Source organism: Columba livia, chromosome 24 (genome assembly GCF_036013475.1).
Source record: "Columba livia isolate bColLiv1 breed racing homer chromosome 24, bColLiv1.pat.W.v2, whole genome shotgun sequence".
NCBI classification, from domain to species: Eukaryota; Metazoa; Chordata; class Aves; order Columbiformes; family Columbidae; genus Columba; species Columba livia.
In genome coordinates, this window is record NC_088625.1 from 6,121,277 (window position 1) to 6,134,116 (window position 12,840).

General features: G+C 47.7%; 1 long non-coding RNA gene across 1 annotated transcript; it reads right to left on the bottom strand.

The window, feature by feature from the left end:
• Nucleotides 1-1,269: 1,269 nt before the first annotated feature.
• LOC135576264 (uncharacterized) lies at nt 1,270-3,592 on the bottom strand. Its single transcript, XR_010467847.1, has 3 exons — nt 3,302-3,592; nt 2,931-3,051; nt 1,270-1,434 (listed from the first exon to the last, which is right to left on the bottom strand). It is a non-coding gene; the product is annotated as an uncharacterized LOC135576264 (long non-coding RNA).
• Nucleotides 3,593-12,840: the final 9,248 nt, after the last annotated feature.

Here is a 12,840-nt window from a genome sequence, read left to right on the forward strand (position 1 = left end):
CTGGTAAATATTGTCTGAGAAGATGGATATTACTTGCCTTTCTGTAAGTCTCGCTCCACAGCTTCCAAGAGTAATATTTCCTTTTCCTGAGCTGAAGACACAGTTTCTGTTGATTGGGGTTTGTGGCGGTGCTGGATCCTGTAATACTCTCCTAAACACAGCCAAAAAGGAAAATAAAATAAAATAAAATAAAATAAAATAAAATAAAATAAAATAAAATAAAATAAAATAAAATAAAATAAAATAAAATACTTAGTATATTGTCTTCATTGCTGTTTAGGAAAGACTGACTGATTTCGTATTTACCAGTTTTATAGCATATTTCCTTTATGGTTCTTTCCTCTTCCATTTCTGCAGCAGTCTTAGGCACCCAATTAGAAACATCTGTAGGAAATGGATTTAAAAGATTACTAGGTATCTATACAAAGACCTTCAACAATTCCTAATAATCATGGACCATCATGAATTTCATCTTGGTCACAGTGGGTTTTTTTCTAAATGTAAGCTCCGCTTCTGGACGCAACAATGATTCCTTAATATTAGGTATAGCCAAGAACAATGGAACTGCAGTTACAACACATAGGAATAAGCTAATGCTTGTGGATTGGAAACTATTCAAAACCATCTTCAGAGCTCATGTGAGGGCTCCTTATCTGTCTCAGTTAAGGCTGCTGAGATCAGCAAAGCCCCGGCTTTTATTGGGTTTGAATTCATGGGGCTCACTCCTACTGAAACCGAGTCAGGAAGCACTAACAGGTAGTCGTCCTCTCACCCTCTGGGAATGTGCAATTCATTCTTCCCCAGGAATCCCTCATCTCTAAGTGAGACACAGTCAACCGTTCAGATACTTTTAAAAAGCACAAAACCAAAACAAAAAAATAGATATAAATGCATAAACATTCAATTAATCTAGTGAATTGTGTCCCCAAATTTAGAGAAAGTCTGAAGAGTATTTGATGGCCATCTGAATTGTGGATCACATCATATGAGTTGTGGATCACATTTGAAACTTGATTTAATACAACAGAGGTATGTGGATGATAACGCTATTGAAATATACAGGTAGGCATTTCACAGGAGTTAGAATGATGCCTCACATCTGGTGACCAACACTTCCAACATTTTGGGACTACCCGGAAACTATTTTCAAAACTTGTCAACAACTCTTTTCTAAATAGGTCGTGGTTATTACAACAAATCAGTTGTGAAGTGTAGAAAAGGCCCTATTCTACTTCTTTGTCAAAGAAACAAGAATCTCTTTACAGTTCTATTTGTCATCATCCTCTTCATCGTCCTGTTCATCTTCAGCATTGTTGAGCCTTATAATCAGTGGAGCATGAACTGGTAGGGAAATATTCTCTTGGTTTCTGAGTGATTCTTGAAGATGTGCTGGATGCAGAGTCCTTTCTTGGCCACCCTGTTGCAACGGCACATCTGCAGAAAAGAACATTATTTTATTAGAAGGGAACTAGAATATCCAATCCAGGTTCAGACATGCAGGTACAGTTTTGAAATCTTTATCATATTGAGGGGATCATTAAATAGGCAGATTATGACGTTTGGGAAAACTATTCTGCCAAGCTTGGCAAAAGAGCATCTTGCAACAACAGAAAGTATGAAAAAGCGTGGGTACCTACTCCTCTGAAAGAGCAGATAAAGCACTATGGTGTATCATACTAAACCTATTTTAGTGACACTCCTGCAAATCAGATTTGTTGTATCTCATGCAAGAAAATGTAAGATACAGCAGTTTAACTTGATAGTTAACGGTGTCACTGCACAGAATAGCATATTATTAGCTCCGGACAGTGTAAGCCAACTCCACCTTAAATTGGTTTAACAGGATTTCTAAGTATTAAAAAGGACAAATGCAGTTAAAATGTTTGCAATGCTATTCTGGGACACATGGACTTTGAACGTATGCATTTTTCAGTAAAAAGAAAAAGGTTTGGATCTATTTTCTCGTTCCGATTGTTGGACATGGCTCTTCTAGAGGTTACCCATGTCCATTGGGCCTCTAGGGCATCTTCTCTGGCTCACAACACACCCAAAATGTGCCTACGTTTTGTTTAGGAGAGCCCCAGCTGCCAGGGGTCACTGCTGTGGATGTGGGAACTGCAAAGAAAGCAGTGCGGGCACTCACAGAAACAGCCCCAAGCTCTTGCCTTGCTTCTCTGGGGTTGGGGGGCTCGACACACCCAGACAGGACACGCTGCCTTTCCCTGGGGGAATTTCTGGAACAAAGGCTATTGGCTTCTGACCAGAGGTCTCTCTGGACTTTCCTCATGACACCTGTCTCCAGCTCTGGAGCTCAGGCCCGTGAACAACTCGATTTTAGGCCCCTTGCTCCTGCATCTGTGACAAGTCACGCTGCTCTCACTGCAGCTTCTGCCTGATTCCTGACCCCTGTCTTGGTGCCCTGCCCTGGACACTTTCCCTGCTCCAGGTTCAGCTGTCTAACAGGACTCCTGGAAGCCAAGAGCTCCTCTTAGAAAGGAATGAGAAAAAACAAAACCAACCAACCAACCAACCAAAAACAAAAAAACAAAACAAAAAAACCCCAACTCGTAATGGTGCTTTTTTATTTTCCAAAAGTAATTTGATTTTCAGATATTATATAACCTTGCAAATGATTTCTGCAACATTTCTACTCTGTGGATCCTAGCAACCTAAATCACCACTTGTGACATCATCTTTCCTGCAACACGAAGATCCGTAACCTGACAGCTCAAAAAGTCATATGGTAACACTATTCAAACGCCAATACAATTCCTTTCTTTGCTCTGAACGCACTGCGGTAGCAGATCCTACGCCATTGATTTACCACGGTACATTTTGAACCTTCATAGAGATTACTGAGCACTGCAAGGACATTCTTGTGTATGTACTTACTCTAATGAACAAATAGTAGAGAAAATCTTTTCACTCACTGTTATCAGGTGGCAGGAACAGTCCATTTATATTTCGAGGCTTGCTGTGCTGGAAGGCACAACTGATCCTCGAACAGCCTGAGGGTTGTTTTTCCCAGAAACAGATCTGCCTGTACTTCTGCTGCAGGAGAAAAGAGTTGTCATCTATTGTCAGCAGAACAATAAAAATGGACTAAATGGAGCAGGACACGGTCTGCTGTGGGATCATTACCTCTTCCCACCCCTTCCAAAAACCCGATATTTCATCTACAGATGTGGCCATGACCAAGAGAGACACATCAGCTTCTACGGTTACATAACAGACCTCCCTGTCAACACGGCTGTATCAAGAAATCCAGGATCCACAGCACTCTGAGATCTACAGCATTTACCTGTGCATTTGGGGAACGCTGGAAAGGGCAGGTTTTCCCGGATTCGCCCATTTTGTGGGCGCCGAATGTCAGCAAAGGGCACCAGCATGAAGTAGCTGGTGCCTCCTGCAGCCACCCGAGTCAACAAAGGCGGTTGCCGGCCAGTATAGAATGTTACGTTTCGAAAGTTCCAGCTGCTCCTCCAGCTCCTGATGTCAACATCATGGCGCCAGGAGACACGTCCAGCTTGAACATCTTCCTTCATCTCCATTGCTCCAGTGTAAATCACAGAAAATCGGGCTAGTGCAGAGTCTCCCATCCCAGTGTTTCTTTAACGCAGAATGGAACAAACCCATTTGCCGGGCCTTAAATAATACCCACCCCCTTGCTGAAGGAGCTGAGTCCTGAGAAACAAACCTTTGATACTGCAAAGACAAACCTTATTGACCCTTTTTTAAGCAAAACCCTTCTGCCCAACATTTTTCTTGCTGTAGCTCTTTGGATGGAGGGGTGTTGGGAAGGTGGTTTAAGACTGAGGTTTTATTTCTCATGGCTCCACTCAGATTTGATTGGTAATGAATGAATTCCCACGAGTGGAGTCTGTTTTGCCTGTGACAGTGATGGGTGAGCGATGTCTCCCGTCCTCATCTCGGCCACGAGTGTTTTGTTTCTCTCCTCTCTCCTGCCCAGCTGAGGAGGGCAGTGCCAGAGCAGCTTTGGTGGGCACCTGCTGTCCAGCCAGGGGCAGCCCAGCACAGCTTCCGAGGTTCATCCCGAGGCGCAGAGCCCGGGAACCACCCGGAGGCCCCTGTGCTGACGGGGGCAAAACCCACGGCGAGAGTTCCCCACGGCCCGGGGCCCGCGGCCGGGCTGGGCGCCTCCGAGAGGGGAGGCCCCCGCCTCGCTGACGGCTGCTGGGGAGGTGCCCCGAGGCCACCGCGCCCGCCCTGTCCCGCCCTGCCCTGTCCTGTCCCGGGCCGCCCTCCCCAGCGCTCGGGTGCGTCGCGGGGCTCCTGGCGGGCGGGCGGGCCGGACTCCATTTCCCGTGGGCAGCGCGGGGCGGTGCAGCCGCAGTTCCGCCCGGCGCTGGTCCGGCGTTGGGAGCGGGCGGGCTCGGGTGGCCGGGGCCATGAGGCGGCGGGGCGCGGGGCAGCGGGAGGTGCCGTGTGTGTTCGTGACCGAGGGGAAGGAGGAGCCGTGGGCCCAGCGGGAGCGCCAGGTGGCCGAGGCGGAACGGGGCCGGGGCCGGGGCCGGGGCCGGGCCCAGGGGGAGCCGCTGGGCCGCGGGGAGCGGCGCCGCACGGCGGGGCGGAGCGGGGCGGGCAGGCAGCGGCACCGGCCGTGTCAGACCCGCCCGGGCTGTCCCGGAGTGTCTGCGCCTTCAGTGCGGGAGAGAAAGATCGTTCGGGAGCCGTTTCAGCTCAGACTGGCCTGAGCTGGAAGGACCCACAAGGGTCATTAGTCCAACTGCTGTCCCCGCACAGGACACCCCACAAGTCACCCGTGTGTCTGAGGGCGTTGTCCAGTCTCTTGTTGAACACTGTCAGGTTGGGGCCGTGACACCTCCCTGGGGAGCCTGTTCAGTGTCCAGCACCTCTGGGGGAAGAACCTTTTCCTCACGTCCAGCCTAAACCTCTCCTGGCACATCTTCTGCCATTCCCTGGGTTCTGTCACTGGTTGCCAGAGAGATCAGCGCCTGCCCTTCCTCCTCCCCTTGTGAGGAAGCTGTAGACGTGATGAGGTCTCCTCTTAGTCTTCTCTTCTCCAGGCTGAACAAACCAAGTGACTTTAACTGCTCCTCAGATGGCTTCTTCTCCAAACCCTTTGAAATAAATAACTTACGCTTTTTCTATGGATAAACAACATTTAATCCAATTCCTTGTATTCCTTAAACACGTGTTCATTAGAGCATAAGCAAAACAGCGCTGGGTGCGCGGGGGATTCGCTGCGCCCAACACGCACACCTTTAAACAATAAGAGGTGTGCTTAAATACAGTAAGGTGTTACATATTCATAATGAGCCCAGAAACGTCTATACATATTCATGACCTTTCCCGCTTTTTATTAAAATGAGTCTCAGATCACCATTTCCATATTCCCCTCCTTGACCCTCCCCTGTTGCGCCTGCGCGGTGTCACTTGGTGAATTTGAGGAAGGGTCTTTAGGGCTCTTTGGATGAAGGCTCCTTCAGCTTCGTCACAGTGGACTTTTTACCTTTGGCTCATTAGGAGGAACTGGCTGGAATCCAAGCTACCAAACCGACTGGAACCAGACTGGTGCCTCCTTTTTGCTGTAAATCTTGGCCAACTTGTCTCCTCAAGGTTGCAGCTGGTGCTGTAAAACTTGTTATCTCGGCATTTAATAAAGTCCTGTTTTTTTTTTTTATTTAGCACAATTAGTTACATGCAGCTCTAAACTAGATATTAATTATGAGGTTTAAAATGTTAGTTTGTTAGTAGGCCCTTATTATATAGTTGCTTAACCTTTAAAATGTTAGTTCGCTCTATCAATATAACTTCCTAAAAGAAGTTTCCTAACTTTTTACATAGAACTTAACCACCTTTCCCTTTTCCAAGTTCAGAGTCCGTGCCTCATTTGGTTATACCTGTAAACGTTGAACATCTTAGCACGAATCACAACTGCATTTTTCACACCTTCACCAACCTCTTCTGGACACCCTCCAGTAGCTTTAGATCCTTTTTATGCTGTGGCGCCCAGAACTGCCCCCAGAAACCCCAGATCCCTCTGCAGAGCTGCTCTCCAGCACCTCGTGCCCCAGTCTGTATGTACAGCCAGGACTGCTGGCACTGAGATGGATGCTTGTGGAACCCACTCGTGACTGGTGTCCAACGCAACGTGGCCCCATTGACTAGAACGCTTTGAGCCCGGCCCGTCAGCCAATTGCTCACCCACTGCACTGTGTGTTTATCCGGCTGTGTGCTGGACATCTTGTCCAGGAGAATGCTGTGAGAGACACTATCAAAGCTTTACCCACATCCAGAAACGATTTATTTATTCACGGTACGCATACATTCAACTTCTGTTATACATGAAAATTTCTGTGAGATAAATTGGGGGAGCACTGTGATTAGAGATTTTTTCATCTCTGTACATATTAATTTGAAGTACTCGCTTCAGCCCATTCTCCGCTCTACGTACGGTTCTTGGTTTTTTTGCGCTTCCAGGTCTTCTTGGCTCTGTTGTCAAAACAGATATACAGAAATTTTTCTACGTTATTGACTAGAATAAATCCAGATGCTCTTTCAGCAACATGTTCAGAAACAGGCTGCCTGCTCTGTGGGCATCGCGGAGCACGGGCCAAATGCTGCCGCCGAGAGCCCTCCCCCTTAGGCAGGACGGCTGCCGGAGGGAATCTCCCGGGACCGGGATTCCCTCATCTCCCCGTGTGGGTGAGTGAAATAATTCCTCGCAGGATCGCGGGTCTCTGTTTATTTTTCTCACTTATGCAAAGTGAGTGTGTTCTGTGCTTAAATATAAGCACATGTGTTTTCTTTAGCAATTCCTTGCCAGATTCAGGCAAGTGTGTACTTTTCCCGGAGTCAGGGGGGGCTCTGGCGTTGTATTTGGTGAGCCACGTGTGTGCACACTGTGGATCCCCATTGTTATTATTTGCTGCACCCCAATAATTTCCTCAACTGATACTCAAACCTGCATTCATGTTCTTGGAGAGCTAAAACCCCGTTCTTTACCGGTTAATCTGCTGCACCTTTTTGACCAGAATAAAAGTTTGTTTTGGAGCCTGTTGTCTGCCTAAAACTAACTTTCGGGGTGCCTCTGTGACACAGGGGATGGGGGGACACAGGGGACACAGAGGGGACGTGGCGGGGGACATGGGGGTGGGGGACACAGGGGACCTGGAAAGGACAGGAGGGCCACAGGGGGGCACACGTCCCCCACTTTTCCCCCCTGCACCACAATTTACCCCCCAATTCCCTCCAGGTTTAGAATCCCCAAATAACTTGCTTTGGAAAAGACCTTTAAGATCATCGAGTCCAACCGTTTCCCCGATACCCAATCGGAGCTGAAACGCCCGTCACCAATTTCCCGCGAATCCCTTTGGGCCTCGAGCATTTTATTCCCCCCGAGCGGCCCCCGGATGAAACACCCGGGATCATGCATATCATGGGAATATTTCACCGTTTCTGCTCTGGTTTTCAGTGTATTACACCAAAACACCCACCTGATGACATTAGGCTCTCTTGAAATTGCCCTACCAATGGTGTAATCTTTTGACAGAGACCCCAGCTGCCTGGCTTCGCCACCTTCCAGTTCAATTGTTTCTGCCCCGTTGTCCCAGCATCAGAGCAGCCAGGTAAAATATTCTCGCCTTCACGACGACTCAAATCTTTTCGCAGATCTCTCAGCTCACTTGGAGAAAAGGACCGAGTGGTGGTCACTTCATCTCCTCCAAAAAATGCAGGCCTGAAAAAGTAGGCATAAAAATGTAGACTTATAAAATGTAAGCCTAAAAATGTAGGCCTAAAGCTTTAGGCCGAAAAATGTGGGCCTAAAAATGCAGTCATAAAAACAGAGGCTGAAAAATCTAAGTCTGCTTTGGGTCAGAACCATGCAAATCTACCCAATCACAAAAAAAAAAAAAAAACAACAGCCGTTTTAATAAGCAAGATACAATGTGAATGTCTCTGTAAACTCATATCCATCAAAAAGGTTAAACCACACTGAAACGCCTCACAAAGAATACAAAGAAAGCCCTAGGAATACTTACAAAATGTGTGTTTTGCTGGGAGCTTGAACTGCTCCAGCCGCGATTCTTCCAACAGTTCCTGGCGAGTTCTCAGGGCCTGGGACGTTGTCATCTGTGTGTTCTGAAAACAACAGAAATATAGAAAAGAAAAACAAATTAGTCAGTTCACGAGTGTATATGAATATGAGAATCCCTTTACAGATAACAAATGCAAAATTTTGTACGTAACATCACACTTGTATCGTCTCCACACACCAACGAGACACTTTGAGAATGCACAAGCAGCAAAATATTTTTCACAGAATAGGAAAAAAATACCCCAACTACTTGGGAAACTTAGACTGAGCCTAAAACACCAAGATCCCTCCACAAGGATGGTTTTTCTATTTATATTTTACAGCACATTTGTCTTTATACAAGGAGGAAAGCCATCAGACCTTTTAGACTAGGCCCGAACAAAAAACTCAACTACCTGAGACACTTAGACTAAGTCTAAAACGCAAAGATCCCTCCATGAGGATGTTTTTTATACTGTAATTTCACTATTTGGATATGTCGCAATCTTTGAAAGCTCCATCAGCAGCTGTTCCCTGGGACCTGCTGGCAATTTAAAAAATGAGTGAATAAATAAATAACAAGATGCAGATCTACTTAGGCTGAGTCATGGTGGTTTGGTGCAGGGATCATGCATATCACGGGAATATTTCACCATTTCTGCTCTGGTTTTCAGTGTATTACACCAAAACACCCACCTGATGACGTCATTTCAACAGCAAAAGCAGCAATTTGCAGAATTCCGCTTCTTTGGGGAACTGAGAAATTGCTGAGCTGACACCAAGTCCTGCAGTGTCCCTGTCACCTGCAGAGTCACCGCATCCTCCCACGGTAGCGGCATTGTGACAAAGGGTCAATGTCAGCTGGGTGTGGCAGCCGAGCGCCCCCTAGGGGAGGGGGAGCCTGTCAGCCCCGGGCCTGTCACTGCCTGCTGTCCCTGCTGTCACCAGCCAGGCCTCTGAAAACTGGTCAAACCATGGCCAGACTTGGGGCCAAAGTGGAACAAAGTCTCCAAGAGACAAGTCGGGAAGAAGGATATGGGAGAGAGGGAGAAAGCGAAGGGAGCAGGAGAAAGGGAGGGAAGAGGAAAAACTAGTGCTGGTCTGCAGGAGTGAGATGGAGGAATTGAAAGAAAAGAGGCAGGAAGCAGGAGAGTGAGAGAAAAGGAAAGAAGCGAGGAAAGAAGAGACATGCAGCCAGACGAGGGGTTAGTGAGAGAGGATGGGACAGGGAACTGAATGAGAAGGAAACAGGGGAGGGAAAGAGAAAGGGAAAAGGAAAGGGAAGGGGAAAGGGCAAGAGAACAGTTTCCTGGAAAGGCACCCTTTTGGCCCAGTGCACCCTTACCTTTCTGTTCAGAAGCCATTCAGAAGGGTGAAGTTTTGGTGAGACTCGTCCATGAGTGAATTTCTCCTGTCCCTGCTGGTCTCTCTTGTTTCTTCCTTTCCTCACCTTCCTGCAGTGTCTCTGTCCATCGCAAGGAAAAGGCCAAGCTCAAAGCCGAGTGAAACATCTCGACAGGGCTTCAAAGGGGCAAAACCCTCACCAGCTGGGGACAAAGGTCAGTATTTCTGGGCAAGGTCTGAAGATTCAAAATGACTCTGAGCAGGGGGAAGGATCCGCTGAAGCAGAAACTGGGCCTGAAACATGGTGGCCTGGCAGCCCCAGGGCTGCAACGCCCAGCACTTCAACAAGATGTGAAGTTTCCAGCCTGGCAGCCTTGGATCTCCTGCAAATAGTGCAGAAAGATCCACCCCTGCAACATGAAATTCAGCTTTGTAACCCCCCGGCACTCACAGCAGCGTCCTTAGGAACAAGCTTTGTTCAAGGTCAGGGCTGGAATCTTTAGGGTGGTGTCAGGGTGGTCCCTCTGCCCAGATGCTGGAGGGGTCCCAAGCAGAAGCTTCCCATCAAGGCCAGTCTTGACCAACCTCCTGCTCAAAGTAGGGTCAGACCAGATTACTCTGGGCTTAATCCTACCTTAGATACAAGACTACTGCAGGGAACGATGCTGGATTCCTTGCTGACTTCCAGGTAACAGATCATCAATGTTCTCCCCACATCAATCCTGTTCTTTCAGGATGGATGGGACCTCAGGAGGTGTCTTGACCAACCTCCTTCTCAAAGAAGGGTCAGACCAAATTACTCAGGGCTTTATCCAAACAGATCTTGGTCACTTTCTGGGACAGAGTTGGTGTGCACTCCTGGGAAACAGCTTTTTTGGTAGAGGGAACAGCATGAGAAAGGAAAACCATCAGAAACTGCAGCTCTGGATGTCCAGAGTGGAGCTCAGGATCAAGAAATGTCATTCTGAGCGCAGTGCTGTGGACATTCAGAGGGACCCTGGATCAGCCATGGCTTTGTGTTTGCAGGAACAGCTGGTGAGGATGGAGAGACAGCAGCACAGGTGGGGACACACTGGGCTGAGAACAAGGTGGGGAAGCGCATGGGGTGTCTGCAGCCTGTGGGGAAACAGCCACAGGCCTGGGACAGTGTAGGATGGACTGTGGTGGAGATGACCAAGTTTGTAACTCCCTGAAGCTCAAAGCAGAAACCAGACAGTTGAGAGACAACTGAATGACCAAAGAGCAAGTGGAGGAGAAACCTGAGATTGCTGGGAAGGGCGAATGTCCAGACAGTCTGCTGGAAAGTTGTCCTTTGACATGGACATTTAATCAGGAGAGGCGGAAACTCCTGAATGATGAGAGAGATGAAATAATAGAGCGTTGGTAATAGAAGTACAGGGGAAGACCAATACTTCTTCTCCTACCCTAAGTACGCTTCTTCCCCATAATCACTTTTTGGCCTTTTATTTTTTTTAGTTAATATGTTAAAAAAAAACCAAACAAACCACAACCAAATCCACACAAACAAACCCACCCCCAAAAAACAAAAACAAAACCACCACCAACAACAGTAAAAAACAACAATAAAAAAAGTGCACATTTCCAGACAGACATCAGTCATCAGTTGTCTCACCATAAACGGCCAGTGCCATTTTAGGGGCCCCAGTGTACCTGAGGTGCTGGCCTGGGATTGGCATCTATCACACAGGACCTGGGGGAGACCAGAGAACCTTGCGATGCAGGTGGAGCCTCAACAGGGGTTCCCAGGGCATCTAAACTGGCACCAGGTGTCTGTGTCTCTGTAGATGAAGACATTTGTGTCCTGAATCCATCCCCAGTTCTGGAGACTCTTCCATTTTTAAAGAAAAGAAACCCCGCCAAAGACTTAAAAAAGAAAAAAAAAAGAAAAAGAAAAAAGAAAAAAAATTATGTTGACACCTTCCTTGGCTTTGAATCTTTGTCTTCAGTTCTTTTTATTTTAACTTTCATTGACGTTAACTGACATCCGATGGGCCTGCAGGCATTAAGCCAAGATCATGTTGTGTCTTGCACAGCGCCCCATGCCCTCTAAACCTTCCCTGCCCAGGACTCCTCACACTTTGCCCAGAGTGTCACACGGAGGTGTTGGCTGGTTCCCTGGCTGAGATGTTGGTTCAGATGGTCACCTACAGCACAGGTGGATCCTGCCCCATCATCGTCTGCTCTGCTCCACTTAGAAACAGAGCCCAACATGACAATGGGATCATAAGAGAACTGAGGTTGAAGGGACCTCAGGAGTTTGCAGTCCAGCCTGTCACCAACTGGGCCACACCCAGGTGTTCAAGCCTTGATTCAATCTGAGTTTTAGCAGGACTAGAGAAGTGATCATCTCTTTGTACTCGGCTCTGGTGAGGCTGCACCTTGAACCCTGGGGTCAGTTTGAGGCCCCTCATGGCAAGGAAGACACTGAAGTGATGGAAAGAGGGTGGCGACACCCTCAGAGGAGGGTGACAAGGCTGGCAAAGGGGCTTGAGCACCAGTCTTATGAGAAGCGATTGAGGGAGCTGGGGCTGCTTAGCCTTGAGAAAAGGAGGCTGAGGGAAGACCTTGTCGCTGCCTACAACTACCTGAAAGGAGGTTTTATCATGGTGGGTGTTGGTCTCTTCTCCCAAGTAGCAAGTGATAGGACAAGAGGAAATGGCCTCAAGTTGCACACGGGGAGGTTTAGATTGGATATTAGGAAAAAATGCTATGGGGAAAGGGTTTTGAAGCAATGGAACAGACTGCCCAGTGAGGTTGTGGAGTCACCATCACTGAAGGTGTTGAAAAGACACACAGATGTGGTTTTTAGGGACATGGTTTAGTGCCAGATTTAGGTTATGTTTGGCCTCGATGATCTTAAGGGTCTCTTCCAACCACAATTGTTTTATGATAAGTCATTTTTGATATTTTCTTTCTCAGCTGACCATGCAGCCTCCCTGAGAGCCAGGACTTTTCTGAAGTGTTTGAGAAATGTCTCACGGTCACACCAGCCAGTTCCACCAGCACCTGTCTGTCCCTTCCCAGACCAAACCTTTTCTCCATATCCCGAACTTTCAGGCAAGTTTCTGGGACACAGCAAATGTTGTCCAGGTCTTCTGGGTTTGTTCAGAAGAGAACTGCAGGCCAACATGTTGATGGGCTCTCTGTGCACCTCAAAGCTTTCCTGAGCATTTTTCTCAGTGCCCCACTTGTCCCCAACCTTTCTGGTCCTTAAGCTGTGGATGAGGCGATTGAGCAGGGATGTGGGGATGGTGTAGAAAAAAGACTTTGTCAAACTGTCTTGGGAGGGCTGTTCTGGGCATCCTGCAGTCAAGGATGAGGGTGCTGTAGAAAACAGTGGCATTGGTGGGAGGTCCAGGTGGAGAAGGCCTTGTGCCTGTCTACAATGGGGTAGAGAGCAGTGACACAGTCAT